Here is a 20,620-nt window from a genome sequence, read left to right on the forward strand (position 1 = left end):
TACTGTGATCATCTGCTCAGAAGATGTTTGTCATTTCAATGCACAACCCTGTTTCATGTGTATGTATGCTTTAAAATTCCTTATTTAGTTCATATTGTTATTGCATTGACTATAAGCTTACAGTGAACAGCATTATAACCTGCACTTACATGCAATCTATGACATGGGTATTTCCATGAGATGCCATGTGTGGCTTCATGTACTTAGCCCACTACATACTACTTTCATTTTTCATGTGTAGACTCCATATATGAACACTAAAAGAGATACTTAATACATGGAGAAAGAATATTTTGCAATATGAAAGGTGAAATAAGAAGGAAGAAAATGCCTGTGTTCTGCTGTGACTTGGAGATGTTGGCATCGGTAGACACACAGTTCTCAATACCTAGCATGTCTGTGTCTGACCATGAGTGTACCAACACGTTGCTTTTAGCATAATGAATTAACTTGTATGAGTAAGCAACTTTGCATACATAAAATGCATCAACTTAAATAAGGAGAATTACTGTATTTGTTCTGAGCTCATGAAGCTGACCCATGACTGACGGAGGATAAAGGCAATGATAACATGAATAATCTATGAGGAAGCACATAGCCAGAGCTCTTGGCCATCACCGTATAAAGAAACTAAGAATTAAACCTTGAAGTCATTAAATTCCAAAATTTAATACTTAGAAACTTTCCAAAGTTTTATGTGGGCACAGGATCATTGTGTAATCTACAGAAACCGATAAAAATCCAAGGGATTATAGAGTGTACAGGATCAACAGCTGTACTTACAGAAAATGTGAAGGTAGTGTACTATCAAACTCTACCAGAAAATTAGATGCATTCCTGTCTTTATAACATAGACAACATGGTGTGAGAATGTGGTGCATGTGGGATAACAATTTGAGAATCAAAGAGTGCATTTGGAGGCACCTGGAATCTTCTGGAAATAGAAAGGTTTTCTGAAGCAAGGAACCTGGGGAGAACTAGAAGTGCTGTCTGTACTGACTAAGGACTTAGCACAGCAAAGAAAACCTGAAAACAGACAAAAACCTTCCTGCAGGCTCTGAAACCATGAAACAGATATGGCATTTGTAAGAGAGCCTGCTCATACCAAGACACGTAGACAATGCTTTCATAGGCTAAGCACTGCCACAGAACTACTGGCTTTGGAGCCTAGGAAATGTTTGCTATGTGCTTGCCGTGGAGCAGCAGCCTATGGAAGCTAGTAAAGGAGCCCAAAAGCCCAGTGTTAGAGTAGAACCTACAGCCATACACATCCACCTTATTTAGTTTGAATTCTGCAGAAATCTTCTATATAAGAAATGCAGAATTATCAACATACTTCAGTAAGTGGAATAACAAGACCCATATGTGAGCAATATATCCATATGTCTAATGCTAAAGTGCTGCTTTACAATATCAAATGAAATCAAGAGGTTATGTGTGACATGTATGTGTGTGTAATGTGTGCATATGTATGTATGTATGTATGCATGTGTGTACGTATTTGTGGATGTGCATGCATGCATGTGTGTACGTGTGTCTATGTTTGTGTGTGCATGAGAATTTATATGTACGTATTGTGTAGAGTGTGCATAAAATACATATGCTTATTTATATGTGCATGCACATGTGCTCACTTATGCAGGCGAATGCAGTTAGAAATTTGAGTCATAGCTATTTTGATGAAGGTTTACCAAGTACAAGTTCTTCTGACATTTAAATAGACAATGAAACAATTGAATACCTTCAAGTTAGGAGAGAACAGGTTTTTATACTATAATTTATCTGCATCTTTCTGAAGTACTAAAAACCATGGTCTCAAAATATCATTGGGTAGAGATGAGAATATTTTGTCATTTTATAGAACATTTCTTAATTATGAATGTATCAAGTCTTTTATCAAGTCTTTTGTTTGCTGAAGGCGTCTGAAACTTTGCTATCTGTCATTTGTCAAAGCAGTTTCCTTAAAATAGTACATTCATCATGTCTAAATAATATATATTTATTTTCTACCCCAAATCTTCCCAAATGTCTTTAAACTAACAATAGGGAATTAATTCTAAAAGTGGTTTATACAATTTTCATTTCAGTAAAGCTAAAACAAAGTTTCTACAAAGTAAATCTGATGGCTTCTGAGACTTTGCATGTGTGTGTGTGTGTGTTTGTGTGTGTGTGTGTATGTGTGTGTGTGTGTGTGTTCTGGGTACACAATTCAGGGAGCACAATTGATCCACTCAAATTGGAGTTTATAATTTTTACGGAAGTACATTTTGTATTTCAGAATTATTTTAATAAAGACCAAAAAATAATATAAAACTTCCTCAGAAGGGAAGTTAAGGTCTTTTGAGTTTTTTTGTTATTTTGGCTTTTTGTTTTATTGTTGTTGTTTTCTACTTGTGTGGGACATCACACATCCTCTTTCTAGGACTTTAGTAAACACTGTGATTTAATTAATTTAAATTTTACTGCCTAAAAGTTAAATTTTAAAATAAAAGGAACACATACCCCAAGATGTAGAGTTTAGGAGAAAGTGACTAATTTACATATGGTACTAATCTTGTCTAAAACTAGATGATAACTAGTCAATTAGATACTATCAGTTGAAATTCAAGGTGAAGCTGTTTCCCTGAGATCAATATCAACGTTTATATAAAGCATTCCTCTCAACAGGTTGTTTCATCACACAACTTATAATGAGCTCTTTTTCTTACACACAAAAGCTACTTACAGTATGCAACTGCATGTTAATACCAAATAATTTCTTCTCAATTACATGCCAATCAACTTAGACCTCAGTTTTATATAGAAATGAATTAATATCATTTTTGCTGATCTCAAAGTCAAGCCTACTTTCTAGCTAACAACTCTGAAATTTAATGAGTTGTGCGTCTTTTATTGCTTACACTACTTAAGTTGGTTCTTTTAAGAAAATTATTGGATATTTTCTGCATTTACATTTCAGATGTTAGGCCTTTCCCCCAATCCCATCCCTCTCCCCTTCCATTGCATCCATGAAGGTGCTCCCTCTCCCAACCACCCTCTCCCACATCAGCACTTTGGCATTCCCCTGCACTGGGAAAAAAAAAAAAAAGTATCTCTGGACCAAAGGCCTCTCCTCTCATTAATGCCAGAAAATGCTATTCTCTGATCCATATACACGTGGGGCTATTTGTCTCTCCATGCAAACTTATTGGTTGGTGTTTTACTTCCTGGAAGCTGTGGTAGGTTTCATTAGTTGATCATTTTGGTCTTCCCATGGGGTGGCAGACTTATTCAGCTCCTTCAGTCCTTTCTCTAGCTCCTTCATTGGGGTCATGTTCAGTCCCACGGTTAGGTGCAAGCATCCTCCTCTGTATCAGTATGTCTCTGGCAGAGCCTCTGAGGAGGTATTCACATCAGGTACTTGCCAGTAAGCACTACTTAGCATCAGCAATAGTGCTTGGGTTTAGTGGCTACATATGGGGTATATCCCCAGGTGAGGCAGTCTTTGGATGATCTTTTCTCCAATCACTGCTTCTCTATTTGTCCCTTTATTTTCTCTCATGAGTGTTTTGTTCTCACTTCTAAGAAGGGCTGAGGCATCTACCTTCTTTTTTTCCTTCTCTTTCAGCTTCATAAGTTTTGTAAATAGCTTCTAAGTTATTCTGAAGTTTTGGGGCTAGTATCCTCTTATAAGTGAGTACATACCATGAATGTTCTTTTGTGACTGGGTTACTGCACTCAGGATGATAGCTTCAAGTTCATTCCACTTGCCTAGGATTTGTATGAAGTCATTGTTTTTAATAGCTGAGTATTACTCCATTGTATATATGTACCACAAATTCTGTATCCATTCTTCTGTTGAAGTACATATGGGTTGCTTTTATCTTCTAGCTATTATAAATAAGGCTGTTGTGAACATGGTAGAACATGTGTTCTTGATAGATGTAGGAGCTTCTTTTGGGTACATGCCCAGGAGTGTTATAGCTGGGTCCTCAGGTAGTACTATGTTCAATTTTCTGAGAAACTGCCAGATTGATTTCCAGACTGGTTATACCAGCTTATAATCCCACCAACAGTGGATGAGTGCTTCTCTTTCTCCACATCCTAGCCAGCATCTTCTTGTTACCTGAGTTTTTGAACTTAGCCATTCTGACTGGTGTGAGGTGGAATCTTAGTGTTGTTTTTATTGGCCTTTTCCTGATGACTACAGATGTTGACCATTTATTTAGGTGGTTCTTAGTCATTCGATATTCCTCAGTTGAGAAGTATTTGTTTAGCTCTGTACCCCATTTTAATAGGATTATTTGATTCTCTATATTCCATCTTCTTGAGTTATTTGTATATATTCGATACTAGCCCATATCAGATGTAGGATTGGTGATGATATTTTTCAATTTGTTGGTTGCCATCTTATTCTTTTGACAGTGTTCATTGCCTTACAGAAGCTTTGCAATTTCATGAGGTCCCATTTATAGATTCTTGATCTTAGTGCATAAGTCATTGGATTTATGTTCAGGAATCCTTGTGCCTATGTGTTCTAAGCTTTTCCACATGGTCTACTTGGACTTGAACTTTGTACAAGGAGGTAAGAACGGATAGATTTGCATTCTTCTGCATGCTTACTGCCAGTTGAACCAACACCATCTGTTGAAGAGGATATCTTTTTTTTCCATTGAATGTTTTTAGCACCTTTGTCAGAGATCAAGTGGCCATAGGTGTGTGGGTTTGTTTATGGATCTTTGATTCTATTTCATTGATCTACCTGCCTAGCTCTATACCAATACTATGCAATTTTTATCACAATTGATCTGTAATCCAGCTTGAAGTCAGGGATGGTGATTTCCCTGGATTTTTTAAAATTATTATTCTTGAGAATAGTTTTTGCTATCCTTGGATTTTTATATTCCAAATGAATTTGCAAATTGCTATTTCTAACTCTATAAAGAATTGTGTTCATTCTTGTCTGAAAACTACGTAATATCATAGAATTCTGAAATGTATTTGATAGCTGTGATGTTACAATGAAATGAGGTATTCAATAACATTCTTTATTATTATTATAGAGAGCCAGACCCTGTAACTAAGACTTACTGTGCTAATTTAAAACTTGTTAATTTTAACATGCATTGCCATTTGCTTCTGTTTGTTCCTATAGCAGAGTCTTGTTAAAAATGGCTGTCTGGAAACGTCTTGCTCACCTACTATGAGGAGCACAAGGAGTAAAGCTGCATTAGCTGAAAAATTCAAATGCAGACATTTGCACCCAACCAATGGACAGAAGTCAGGTAGAATGGGTGGGGTGGGGGATATCCTTGTGGAATCTGGAGGTGGTGATGGGATGTGGAACAGTAGGAGGGTGCACCATGAGGGGAATAAAATCTTGAGTGTAAAAGTAAAATAAAATAAAAAGCATTTTCCCCAAAACATATGGTTTCTATTGAGATTTAGTTCATTATGCTCTCCTGATTTTTCTTTGTTATTACTCATATATATATATATATATATATATATATATATATATATATATATATATATATAAAATTGTTATTATGAAGAGAGGTGTGAAGGTGGGAAGTTGTTATGACCACAGCTCATAATGACAAGGAGTTAAGCTGTAACCACTAGTTATAGGCCATTGCAATAGATATATCTGTTCTGTTCTGTACGGCTACAGAGAGATCCATGAATGTCAAACCTGGTTGCTTTATCCACCATTAAACTGTCCCATCCTGTTCCTACTGTTATTGTTTTCTCTAAAGCTACTCCAGTCTAATCTGTTGGAACAGTTGGTTGCACTGGTTTGAAAAGTTCTGATTCCTTGGGCTGCAGAAATAGGTTAGTTGTTAAAGAAGCAGAATATTTCAGAAGTCTCAGGTTAAATTCCCAGCACTTATATGGTAGATCACAACCATCCTGTAACTTCAATTCCAAGGGAGCAAAGCCTTCTTTTGCCTCTTCAGGCATTTTACACACAAGGTATATAAACATGTATGCAGGTAAAACATCTATACATATAAAACAAGTGTGTGTGTGTGTGCGTGCGTGTGTGTGTGTGTGTGTGTGTGTGTGTGTATTTTAAGTTGTCAGTCTTTTATATGTGGTACTCCTGTGGAAAATGTGTATTACCATTAAGTCAGCCTTATTGTTTATAGCCCTTGATCTGCTTCCCGTCTATTCTTGTCTATTCTCTGCATTTTATTTCGATGAATGCAAGTATTTTGATGAATGCAAGTAGCTACTATACAGACTTCCACAGCTATCAGGTCACTGCTGTCAAGCCTTTTTTGACAGGTTGAATTATAACTTGTCAAACTGTAAATCAATTTGAGCTTCCATTCTTATACTACAATTGCTAAATATTTACTCAGGGCACCAAGGAAAGTAACTCCTGTGCCTACTCTCTCATAAGTTATTCATGGTAGAGGATTGCGGATTCATGTGAAATACCAATCTTTTTCTTAAAGAAAAATATTGAGTCTCCTCATTTGCAAGTAATTAAGCTGATCAGTAATTTGTTTCTATCTATTTACCTCTTCACAGAAAATCAAACTGGAAGAAAAATATGAATATAAACTGTTCCAAACCAGGACACCTGTACTGGCCTAAGGTTTTTGGAGAGATAATGCTCAGTAATTCTTAGCTCCAAGTTAGAATTGCTATGTTTGATTGATGTAAATGGGTGTGCTAATTCACTTTAATTGTCAGCTTGGTACAACCTCAAATCATGAAGAGTCTCATGGAGCCATTATCTACACTGATTAGCATGTCTCTGTGTTGATGGTAAGAGTGTATCTTTTAAGTTCTTATATATGGGAAGACCCAGCCCTCTATGGGCAGCATCACACTCTAGGCAAAAGTTCCAGAAAGACACAAAAGTGGAAATCATACTCTTCAAGAAGGCAAGTAAATTAGTATGCATACTTCATTACTGTCTGCTCATCCTGTGCCTATCATGTGACTGGATGATTTCAGATCTTGTCACTGTGCAGTCAAAATTATGATGGATTATAACCAGAAACTATGAGCTAAGTGTCTTAGTTAGTGTTCCTGCACAAACATCATCACCAAGAAGCAAGTTGGGGAGCAAAGGGTTTATTCAGTTTACACTTCCACATTGCTGTTTATCACTAAAGGAAGTCAGGACTGGAACTCAAGCAGTCAGGAAACAGGAGCTGATGCATAGGCCATAGAGGGATGTCACTTACTGGCTTGCTTCCCATGGCTTGCTCAGCCTGCTTTCTTATAAAACCCAGGTCTACCAGCCCATGGATGGCACAACCCACAATGGACTGGGCCCTCCCTCCTTGATCACTATTTGAGAAAATGCCTTACAGATGGATCTCATGGAGGCATTTCCTCAACTGAGGCTCCTTTCTCTGTGATAATTCCAGCTTGTCAAGTTCACATAAAACCAGCCAGTACAACAAGATAGGTACTTTCTTAAATTTCCTTTTCCCAGGTGTTTTGTTGTAGTAACAAAATGAAACTAGGGAAGTGAGCAACAAAATCTCCCTTTTATACATGCTAAAAAAGACCTAGAATTTTATTCACTAAGTATCTGGTCATTCAGCTAGTATCAGCCCTTATCTTTTGTTAAAACCCGATTTCTTTTCTTTAGTGGTTTATATTTGGATAGGTCCCAAATTGAATCTGTACAGTATAGGGTGTGGTTGTTTATGTTATTCACTATTGCATACTTTGTAGGAATCCTGAGAATGGTAACATATAGAAAAAAATGACAGAAGTTTGTTCTTAAAATTGGTCTAAGTTTTATACTAAAATGTGTACTTGTGTGATTGTGACTCATGGATTAACCTAATATTAGTCATTTGTCAATCACCACAAGTATAGATCCCTTTGGGTATTTGAAATTATGAGTTATTCAATGCTTGAAGAAAGTATGAAAGACTGAGAAGGGGGTTTATAGCTACAAATGTTGTCACCTAAAAATAATAAATAATATAGTTGAGAAAACACAGCCAAGAGAAATGAAAGTCTGTGCCTAAAAAATCCACATCTTGCAAACATCTGTTTGAGGGGGTGTCACAATTAATATCTTAGCTCAAGTTTTACTCTGTGGACAGATTCCCTTTGCTGGTAAACAGAAGTGTCATTGCAAATGTCAGAATCTCAGAGAAGGTTAGTAATTAAGAGTAGAACAGAGTAATTGAGTGGGCCACGAAAACCTCCCCAATTCTCCAAAATGTGAACATTAAGAACCTAAAGCAAAACGAGCTCTACAGAGATATTAAATACCCAATATTTTTAGACTCTTCAAGGTACAATAATGAAGTCGTGGTAGCTGCTACAATATTAGACGTGAATAACCAAAGGAAAACATCCAGCTTTGATCAACTGTAATATTGCCTTTCTGATGATGTCCTTATTTTTATGGCTTCTGAAGAAATAAGTTGATTCTGGATCAGGCAGTGACTCATCTCTAGTTCTGCCTGAGGCGGGGACGGGGAACAGAATGCAAGCCTCTAATCAAAGTGACAAACCTGTGTGAATCTTTTGGCTAAGGCATCCACAGTGCACTGGATAAAATATGCACAAATTTTTTTTATCCATTATGCTCAGAAGTTCTGAAAATAACTTTTTCCAACATTTTATTTTAGGGGTTTCTGAATTTTATTGAAACCTTGATGTGTGTATAGTTTTTTTTTTCTTTTAATAATTATGAATCTATAACTTCAGACTCTCTTATGATACATATATTTAGCAATCTTTTTCAATTTGGATGTGAGGAGTTATGTTATAGTCTAAGACATACTAATTGGTTAGACACTGTATTTTAGATCATTAGTTAGAGGTTATTATTTGCCTTATATAGCTGAGTATGGTTAATATATAGCCAGTTACAAAATATTTGCTTTAGTTATTCTTTTTCTGCTGGCTACACTGGATAGGATTTCTGCATTCAAATGATCTTCCATTTTGTGCTTTTTGGGTAGATTGAACTATTGACTCATGCCATCTGGTCAAGATCACATTAGGTAACATTAGTTATGGTCCTGGAATTGCTTTGCACATTAATTTGTGCCCAATTAGAAAATGTTCCCCATAGTGTTCTTACATATTTGAGTCCCAAGTATAACCATCTCTCATCCTGAATCTTTGGACACTGACATAGAAATGAGTAATATTAGAAAGACAACCCACAATGCATTCCCTCTGCTCTTGAAGAGTGCCTCCAATGTCATTACTTCTCAATTGCTACTTTATAGGAAGTCTGCATCATTAGTGAGATGTTGTGTTCTAATGCCTTTAGTCACATGACAAAGAAAGTACTAAGAATTACCACAGAGAGTCCCTTTTCTTCTAAACATATCAACATGTTTTTATCTAATTCATCCAGGCAATAGGAACACATTGTGAATTTTCTGTTAGTGTCTACTGTTAGCAGACTTGGTGAGTACTGGCTATGTCTAGATCAGATTTGTTAAATTAAAGTCCTTATGGTAATTTTTATGAGCCTATTATTGTTCAGCACCAGGAGTAGCTGTGTAGATGGCACTGATACCCAGATTTCCCTTTATTCCTGACATTTAGAACCATTTCAGTATGAGACTTTGGCATAGTTTTTGACACTGTGCAGAACTATTGACTACTGTCTAATTAATATAACTCTTTTAGTCACTGGTTACCAAGATTTTCTCACAAATTGATTATACATTTTTAAAAGTCATTAGGTATTCGGTATTGTATACACACACACACACACACACACACACACACACACATACACACACACACACAGAGACACACACACAGCAAGTGTAATTGAGCTATTGACTTCCTCAGAACATGAATCTGTTTTCTCAAGCCTCTCATGATTTGAAATACACTGTGTGCTTGATCTTTTAATAATTGACATTTCTTAGTGCATTGCTTGATTTTTTTCTCATTTAAATTAAGACTTTTAATATATTATGAGTCTGAAATTAGAGATGGCAAAATATTAAAACTGAAAACTTAAAACATCAATGTTTCAATAGAGTTTAGAACTCCCCCCACCCCAAATATAAAGGGCTAGAATAAAATGACTTCTCCAAGAGTATGCTAAAGAAAAAATATTTTTTCAGTGTACTGTGGATATATTATCCACAGTATATGCTACTTTCATTACATGAAGCAGTACTGTTTCTCACAACCATCCTTATGGCTTAGTGTATAGGTACTAGCAAGTTCATGATGTGATTCTCTCTATGTCAACTCAACAGACCCTGAACAAGCATTTTTTATCTATCAGTGCTCATCACCATATACAGACAGCACACATGAATACAGTCAAAAGCTGTTAATGAGAGTAGCCCTCTTGGTGTTACCCCCAAATGACATATTTAATTCTTATTCTGATATAGTATGTTTTATTTTCAAAGGAAAAACAGTTCTACTGGGCAGTGCTAAGCAGTACTACATATAGTATATATGTCTCTCCAGAAATAGACTTTTATCCTCTGTAGTGTTCACTATGAGCTATGTTTGACGATTTATATATAGTCTACAGAAACAATAAAAGTGATAGTTATGACGTTTTCAAACTGTATTTATACAAAGTGTTACTTGCCTGTCTCTAAACTTCTTGAAAGCATCATTTCTGCTCATTTGCTTTTGAACCAACAGTGAAAACCATACCAGTGGTAAACACCATCTCATCAGGACCCTTATGGAAGTTTACTAAGAGGACCACAAAATGAAGAATAGAAGACATTTTATCAAAGTTAGTGAAGACTTGAGTTCTCCAAAGGAAGATAGGTATGATGCTGGAAAAGAACCCTGTCTCAGTTGCCTGTTCAAATGGGACGGGAGCTGTATCTATGTCCACCAGTATTCCCAGGAGAAACTATAAGCAATATAATCTGTGAGAAAAGCCAATGTTTATGTTTCAGTTACTAAATGTTATTGTAATTTTCAATATAAAGACAGATGATAAATACTGGCCAATGTGGAAATTGACATTCTTTAGGAGACAGACCTTTGTGGAATTTGATCTTTGTCTGTGATCAGCATAATGAAAAGGAAGATTATAAAAGATGGACCAGTGACATTGAAGTATCAGCCTGACAGTCAAAGTTCAGATCCCTGGAATCAAAAGAGAGCCTGATGTGACAACACACACCCTGGCACTATGAGAGCAAGGTGGGAACCAAGGATCACCAATTAGCTCTGAGGCCAGCTAGCCTGGAATATAGTTCAATGGCAGAAACAATGAGACAGTACTTCACATAAGGGGAAGAGGAGATCAACTCTCAAAAGTTAACTAGCCTCTACATGTTTGCAATGATTTGTGTGCACCACATGAAACATAAATGTACCCCTGACTCTCTTATGCACACATACATGTGCAGTATCAATACAAATTATATAAGAGAGTTTTTTGAGATAATATTATTATGGATATTTAAACACTACACTTGTGTCTTTGCCTATATTCAGTCACTGGAAACTACAACAGATAGACCTGCAACAGAGAATTGCTCCTGGATCTCACACTGAGATATCAACAGAGACAATAAGAAATATTTCGACTTAGAATACATATTAAAGCAGAGTCAGTAAGATTTCTAAACAAATTTTATGTATTTGGAAGATAGACTGATGGACAGACAGATATACACACACACACAAGGAAGGGGAGATGGAGGGATGGAGGGACTGAAGAAAAGAGATCATGAGAGAGAGAGAGAGAGAGAGAGAGAGAGAGAGAGAGAGAGAGAGAGAGAGAGAGAGAGAGAGAGAAAGAAAGAGAGAGAAAGAAAGAGAGAGAAAGAAAGAAAAGGAGAAAAGGTGGGGTGGTAAGCCATCTAGATCTTTGGATATGTCTGGGTAGAATATCTGAGTTAGAAGTATTCACTTGAGAACTATTGCAAAATATTAAATCTTTCAAACTGATGTAACTATTTGAAACAACATTAAAAAAGACAAGAGATAAATGCCCTGAGCCTTGGTCTCCTCCTCAGTAAAGAGGCATCATAGGTGGTAGCTGGAGAAAGAATGAGAATAGAAAGCTGGTGAGGAGACCATCATGAATTTCTTTGAAGTCAGCTGGACTGTTGTCTTTCTGTTTTCCCATTCTTTCCCCCTCAACCCCACATTTCCTGGCACAAGGTAGGCTTCCTTTTACACTTCTGAGCCCCAGTCTTTTGTTTTCTTAAACTTTCCATATATGGAGACTATAGCCTAAATGATTTTTATTGCCTCTTCTGATATAATTGTCTAGTTTCTCACCCCAAGTGACCACTAATTCTTCTTCCCTGACTTCCTGGTTTGCACATTTCATGACTCACTTACTTTTTGAATTTTCATCTGCTCCACACAGCACTGAACCTAACTGTTTTTAGTACAGTTCAACAACAGCAACAAAAAGGGTACTTTTAGCTGGTACCTTGGATTCCTTTTCTTAAATCTTTTAAATTATTTCTGCTCTTCTATCAGATGATTTGCTAAAGACCCCTCTTTGATATACTGCCTGGGACCCTCTTTCTGTATTTCTTTTTCCTTAAACTGATTACTTAGTTAAGAAAGGAAGAACAAAATCCAAGTCAACTTCCTGGTAAGCTGCTGATATTAAAATAATATTTTCATAATACGTTATACTTTAAAAATAAAAAGAAGAAAACAATCTATATTATAGTTTATTTCCTTGCTAGAATTGGATAAAAAATTGTTTTGATATAAAAACCAACGATGCTTGCATTTTTACTTTGTAATTTTATGATTACTACTTTACTGCTCTTCTTACTTTAATATTTTAACATTTGTAACTTAATATATCAAAACAACTTTTTATTGAATTATGGATCTAAACATCATAATCGCAAATTCTAAAATAAAAATATGAATAGACAGCACGAACTTAACTATTTAACATAAGGTTTCTTTGAGTTGTTTGAGTTGTTTGTTCTCACAGGTGCTAATATGACCATAAATGTCTTTTTAAAGAAACAAACAAAAATATGATCAAACCAATAGAAATGATATAGCTAGCAGACACTTGAAAACTGTAACCTTCTGTGCAGTCTGAGCAGCAGAAATAAAGGGCTTCTCTACATTGCTATAGTCTTTTCATTTTATTACTTTAATGTCTCCCTAGTTTACATCTTGATACTTAGGTATATTGTGGTATGAAGTTAGAAAGCACAGCTATTGCTTCACTTTCTTTCTATAAAATAATTATATGTATTCAGAAAACTCGAGGAGGCAAACTTGCTGGTATTTGACATGTTTACTTATTGTTACATATTTTTCCACTATTAGTGTCTTCTTTGGTAGTTTTTGAAAACTATAATTCAAATTGCATAACCTGTTTTCTAGGTGTCTATTTGCTGTCGGGCATCATTAACTGCACAGAAGTGCCTTCATTCCTAGAAGAGAGAAAGTCAGTGTTGTCTCACTAGAAATGGTTAACATTCTGAGTTGGAGTCCTATCTCAGAAAGGAAGTAATCTGTCTAAAATAAGAAGAGGCATATCAGATTGTTTCTGTGCCTGTTCTCTGTGTAAACAATCAGTCTCCCTCATCTCACTTTGAACAGCTTAATAAAGAAAAAGGAAGAGTGTGGTCTCTTCTATGTTCTGACCTCTCCATGTTTATCCTCAGCTGCAGAGCATGATGTCCTGTGATGGCCCTGGAACATTAGCTGTCACTTGAAGAATGATTTGCATTTTCTAATCCAGTTGGGGGCTAAATTTAGCTTGGCTCTGATTGGCTTGAAGGTAGACTACTTCCTTTAGTGATAAAATTGCTTTTGATGATGCTTTTTCCTTTTAATGGATATTTCTTATGCAGAAATTATATTCATATTTTAACAGGACAGTAAATACTTTTACATCAGTGACTGAAATCTGTAAGTAGATAAAATTGAGGCCATTAGTTACTTACACTCTTTTACACTACAATTTTATAGTTCAGTTCTCTACTAAAAGTTATCTAATTGCTCTTTATGTCTTTTCAAGCAAATGCTTCTTTTAAATACTTACTACATTTACTTATGGGAAGGCACATATCATTATTTACCTTTAGAGTTGGTTCCCCCTTCTACCAAGTAGGTACTAGGAATAAACTAAGGTCATAGGGCTTGACAGTAGGCATTATTACCTGATGAGCGATCTTGCCTGGCCCATATGCTTTTTTAAATGGTTCTTACATCTTGTTCCAATCTCTGACAAATGCCAAACTCTATGTTCTGGCCCTGAAGCTGGCTGCCTTTTGAGTATGACTGTACGATACACGAGTGGCTAAATTCTAGAGTTGATGTTGGTTCCTTAAGCTCTTGTACATGTTTATTGTCATTCACAGTTGGCACTAGTCTCTACCTTCATGACCATTAACCTAACTAAATTAAAAAAGCTGCTCTTAAATGGAAGGATAAGGTCCATCTTGGGAAGGAAAGATTTCTTGTCCTGTCGAGATCCTTCACAATTTCATAAAAGTCAGTGGGCTTAAAGGTTTTTCTGTATATGGGATGTTGTGCAACATACATGTAGTCCTAGCACCAAGGAGGCTGAAACAAGAAGATTTTAGTGAATTTGAGGCAAGCCTTAGTTATTTTTGAATCCCAGATCGGCCTAAGCTATAGCATAAGACTGTCCCCAAAAGAACAAGGCAACAAAAACAATTTTATTTTCCTTATTCAATGCTTAGTACTTTATTCCTTTCTATAATGACTTCAAACTTTCTACCATTTATTTCATTTTTGTTTATATATTAATATACTATGTTTATTCTTTTTAAAGCAGGGTTATACATTACAAACCAAACTTTCCTTAAGAACCTTCAGTGCAACATGGCAAGTCTATTGTGCTAACTCTCTCTATGAAATAGCTTTGCCACCTCCATCTTCCATTATTTTGGCTAATGTTCCTTTTATTTACAAGTATTTTTCTAAATAAGAAATTTTCATTGATATTTCCCAATTAATATATATTAAGAAGTTTTGTCCCATTTCTAATCCTGTTCAGTGAAAACTCAGCCGGCCCCAAAGGACTTTTTACCCAAGAGCCAAGAAACACATTGCTCATGCTGCTTCCTAGGAATCGTTAAATTTTTTTCATGTCCTCTCATTTTATTTTGGACTCATTCCTGGGTCATCATCATCCATCCTCTCAAAAGCTCTGCAGTTTGCCTATCTAAAATATACCCAATTATATTGTCTTGCCAACTACACCTCTTTTGGAGTCATTACTCTTAAGATCTCTTTTCGAGGGTTCCATTCGTGGGTCCTGGTTTAGCATGTCAATGGCTAGCATCCAATTAATAACTTTGTTTTACTCTTGTAATGATGACGGTAAGATAATTTTATACTATTTCAAATTCCCATTTTTTAATTTACAATTTTAGTGTTATCTAAAGGTTCTATTCTATTTATTTTATTGGTTTGTAGATAAATTGTGTTTTTCTTTCTGTAGGCAATCTGCATTGTGACCTGCTTCTGTTGATTAATCATTGATTTCTCCTTAATATTCAGGCTTTTCCAATTGCTTGAAGATCTATAAGTGTCCAAAGACTTTTTAACTTAGTGCTCATTGACTACATTACATAAACCAAACAATACTGTTTTTTTTAAGAAAGTGATGGTATTTTTCAAAATGTCATAGGCTTATGATGTTTAAGATTTTTTTTTAAATTTTGGCTTGCAATGCTTGCATGATCATATTATAGAACTGGCCTTCCTTACAATGTTAGCTTTGGAAATATGAGAAGTAAAACTGGAGAACAAACAACATAAGTCTAAAAAAACGAAGTATCTATCTCAAGAGAAGCACCACAAGTAGGGCTCTACTTTAGTGTGTTAACCACACACTCAATAAACTGAAGCTTTAAACCCATCTTAAAACCTGTATCAGGATGCACAAAGGGAGGGCTTGGATTTATAATGGCTTGGAGATGTGCTGTTTTACTACACAAAGTGATAGAATTATTACTACATTTACGGTCCTGGTTAATTTACTATTATTGTATTGCTTCATTACTATAAAAATAGAAATACTGTTATTCATTACTGTATTGAGACTAAGTATGAACTCATTACATCTCAGAAATGTAGAAAGTGATGATAGGGTGTGTCTGCAAAAAGTGGTTAATGTGGGATAAGCTGTCATATACAATTCTTATAAGATTCTAAATTCTGCTAATTGACCTGGGCCTTGATTGCTGAACAACTGATGTGATCCTGAGCTATGTAATATTCCCAGAGGGCTATGGGTGAAGCATCTTAACCATTAGTTCTTCAAATAGTTTCCTTTATTTCAAATCATATTTCTCTAACAAATCAGTTTAGACTACATTGTAAAATTCTTTTTTTCAGAACTTTGGAATTTATGAAATAAAAGGAAAGGAAGAGAATTACTGATTTCTAATTGAAGAGAGAGAAACCATAGGCCCTCTTGGTCTTTCTTTCTGCTCTTAGAAGGATAACAAACCCTTCCTGGTACATTATTACAAATAAATCTAAACCCTCTGATCTCCCCACTTCCAAATGTTGTTACTTTGGTCATTAGGGGGTTTCATTAGAATGTCCATGTAATAAATATCCATCCCATAACATGGTGGAGAAAGGATATCAACAGAAAATATACACAGCATTTGATGATTATTCAATAAAGAAAAAGTTCTAAAATTTGTAAAATGACATTCAACACTGGCCTGTGACTTCCACATTCAAAAGCAAACCTCTGAAACTGCACACATAAAAAACACACATTCATAGGCTCACACACAAATGCACACACACACACACACACAGAGAGAGAGAGAGAGAGAGAGAGAGAGAGAGAGAGAGAGAGAATTTTTAAAGCATGCATAAACACTCAATTATTTAAAGCATTTAGGAAATTCATTTTTTTTCTTGAAGTTCTGTCAATATCTTGTCATGTAGTGATACTCATTTATCGAATTTAATGGGAATTAGCTATAAAAATGAAAGCAAACTCAACTTAGGAATATTGAATGGCTGAGAAGCACCCAAAGAAATGTTCAACATCCCTAATCATCAGAGAAATGCAATTCAAACCAACCCGGAGATTCCACCTCACACCAGTAAGAATGGCTTAGTTCAAAAACTCAGGAGACAGAAGATGCTAGCAAGGAAGTGGAGAAAGAAGAACACATCTCTCTTGTTGGTGGGATTGCAAGCTGTGACAACCACTCTGGAAATCAGTCTGGTGGTTTCCCAGAAAATTGGACATAGTACTACCTGAAACCCCAGCTATTATACTCCTGGACATATACCCAAAAAACTCTCAAACCTATAACAAGGACACATTGTCTGCTATTTTCCTAGCAGCCATATTTATAATAGTCAGAAGCTGGAAAGAACCCAGATATTCCCCAACAGAGAAATGAATACAGAAATTGTGGTACATTTACACAATGGAGTACTATTCAGCTATTAGAAACAACGACTTCTTGAAATTCTTAGGGAAATGGATAGAACTAGAAGCTAACATCCTGAGTAAGGTAACCCAATCACAAAAGAACACACATGGTAGTGCACACACTGATAAGCAGATACTATCCCCCAAAAGCTCTGAATACGAAGAAACAGTTCACAGACCTTATAAAGCTCAAAAAGAAGGAAGGTCAGAATGTGGATGCCTCAGTCCATCTTAGAAGGGAAAACAAAGCACTCATGGGAGGAAATATAGAAGCAAATAGAGGTGCACAGATTTATGAAAAGATCATACAGAGACTGCCTCACCTGGGGATTCATCCCATATGCAGCCACCAAACCTAAGCCCTGTTGCTGATGCCAAGTAGTGTTTACTTGCAGGAGCCAGATATAGATACCTCCTTAGAGGTTCTGCCAGAGGCACACAGATACAGTTGAGGATGCTTGCAGCTAAACATGAGACTGAACACAGGGACCCCAATGAAGGAGCTAGAGAAAAGGCTGAAGGAGCTGAAAGGGTTTGCAACCAATGGGAAGAACAACATTATCAACTAACCAAACCCTCCAGAGCTCCCAGGGCCTAAAACAACAACCATTGAGCACACATGGAGAGACCCACGGCTCCAGTTGCATATGTAGCAGAGGATGGCATTCTTTGGCATCAACAGGAGAAGATTTTTCCACTGTAGGGGAATTTCAAGGCACTGAGGTGGAGAGGCTGGTTGGGAGAAGGAGCAGATTCATTAAAGCAAGTGGATGGAGAGGAGAGATGTGAGAGTGGAGAAAGGGGATAACATTTGAAAGGTAAATAAAATTCAATAAAATTCAAAAAAATAAAATAATGGTAACTTTTCTTGTATATTTTAAAGCTCAATCCAAACACAAATAGAGTATAAAATAAACAGAAAATTCACAACATGGGAATCTTGAATGGCGAAGAAGCACAAAAGGAAATGTTCAAAGTTTTTAGTGATCAGGGAAATGCAAATCAAAATGACCCTGATATTTCACCTTACATCAGTCATAATGACTAAGATAAAAACCTCAGGTGATGACAGATGCTTCCAAGAATGTAGAAAAAAAGGAACACTCCTCCATTGCTGGTGAAATTGCAAACTGGTAAAAACTATTTTGGAAATCAATCTAACGGCAACGGATGGAACAAGAAAATACACCCTGAGTGAGGTAACTCAGACTAAAAAAAGGACATGCATGGTGTATAATTACTAATACATGGATATTAGCAAAAAAAAAGAAGAAAGGAAGAAATAAAGAAAAGAAAAAAAGAAAGAAAGAAAGAAAGAAAGAAAGAAAGAAAGGAAGAAAAAGGAGTACCGAATAACAGAATACTTAGAATTACAGTTCACAGAACTCAAAAAAGTTAACTATCTGAAGTGGGAGAGAGATCTCACTTGGGAGAGGAAAAAAAGCAATCACAGAAGGGTGAAGGAGGGAGGGTCTTGGGTGGCAAACAGGACAGGGAGGGGAAGAGGAATACATGATCAGGTATTGGGTGGGGGGAATGGAAACGTACAATTTTGGGAAGTAGGAGTGGGGAGCACCCTCCAGAATACACCAGAGACTGTGGAGGAGACATACTCTCAGGACTCAAAAGGGGGAAGGGGATCTTACATAAAATGACCTACAGTGAGGAGAGGGAACTTGTAGAGCCCATGTCCTGTAGAAAGACAGAGCATCAAGTGAGTGATTGGGTTGCCATTCCATAGTCAAAAACTCTGACCCATAATTTTTCCTGTCTAAAAGAACTGCAGAGATGGAAATGGAGAAGAGCCTGAGGGAAAGGAGATCCAGGGACAGAACCAAACTGGAATCCAGATGAAGGGGAGGCTCCAAGTTCTGATACTATTACTGAGACTAGGAAATCCTTATCAAAAGGGACCTATCATGACTGCTCTCTAAAAGGCCAAACAAGCAGCTGAATGAGTCAGATGCAGATATTTACACCCAACCAATGGACAGAAGCTGGTGACCACTGAGCTTGAACTGGGGAAAAGCTGGAAGAAGCTGAGGAGGAGGGGGACCCTGTAGGAGGACCATCAGTCTCCATTAACCTGGACCCCTGAGATCTCTCAGACACTGGACCACCAACAAGGCAGCATACACAGCTGATATGCAACCTCCAACACATATACAGCAGAGGACTGCCCGGTCTGGATTCAGTCAGAGAAGAAGCACCTTACCTCAAGAGACCTGAAGCCCCAGGGAATATGGAGGTCTGGTGGAATAAGGGGTCAGAGAGTGGGGTTATCCTCGTGGAGATGAGGAGGAGGAAGTGTGGGATGTGGAAATGTCAGAGGGTAGACTGGGAAGGGAATAAAATCTGGAGTCTAAAAATGATTAAATAAAATTTAAATATAATGATATCAAATATGATTCCAAATGCCAGGAACTTGTTACCTCTTTTCAAGTGGGTCTCATAGAATCCCCCAAACATTACAGGCTATTGCCATTGTTCTTGGTTACTCTCTAAAACTACATGGTTAGAGCTCATTGCAGAAAAACCACATAATCATGTTATAGAACATGTAGAAATCACATTAGTCCAGATCTGAAAGCCGCATCCCTTCTGGCTGCCATTCAGAGTGCTACAGGGTTGTATTTATGTTACAAGGGAAGAAGTCTTCAACAATCTTACACATCTTGGAAGCCTGATAATGACAGTAGCAATTAGCCTGGAACAACAGTGTCATTGCTGCTGCAGTGGCAGGAATATTCTGGAAGTAAACAACTGCTTTCATATTGTCTGTAAATCCCATTCCTCAAGATGGAAACCATGCCTGGTCCTATTAACTACAATGTAAACCATTACTATCGAGGCTATAGGCCTTAAGGTAGAATTTGCTACTATTACTCTAATAAATGAACATTATATTAAACTGCTGCTTAAGTTTTATCTTTCTTTAGTGCATTTCCCAATTCTCATGAAGGTTTTTTTTTCCAGTAGACTGTAATTCATACAGTGACTCACAACTTGTTGACATGCAGAGAATATGCTGTAATATATGTCCACCAGCCTTATAACATTCTAAATTCTGTTGATTGACCTGGCCCTTGATTGCTGAGCAACTGATGTGATCCAGAGGGCTTGAGGGAGCCAACTCACCCAGTAGTTCTGCTTATGATACCAAATATAGAACTAAATTGTTATTAAGATCATATTTTATTGTATTGTTGGGAAACAATTAACATGGAAAACCTGCATTTGTTCAAAATATGCACATGTTTCCAA

The 20,620-nt window shown here is 36.6% G+C and overlaps 1 pseudogene across 1 annotated transcript in view; it reads left to right on the plus strand.

The window, feature by feature from the left end:
• Positions 1–20,620, plus strand: part of LOC308422631 (polyadenylate-binding protein 4-like) — a 51,669-nt pseudogene that overhangs the window by 8,846 nt on the left and 22,203 nt on the right. The window contains exon 2 of the transcript in view: positions 13,297–13,360. The product of the transcript in view is annotated as a polyadenylate-binding protein 4-like (transcript). The remainder of the gene's footprint in view (positions 1–13,296; positions 13,361–20,620) is intronic.

Source organism: Micromys minutus (genome assembly GCF_963924665.1).
Source record: "Micromys minutus genome assembly, chromosome: 7".
NCBI classification, from domain to species: domain Eukaryota; kingdom Metazoa; phylum Chordata; class Mammalia; order Rodentia; family Muridae; genus Micromys; species Micromys minutus.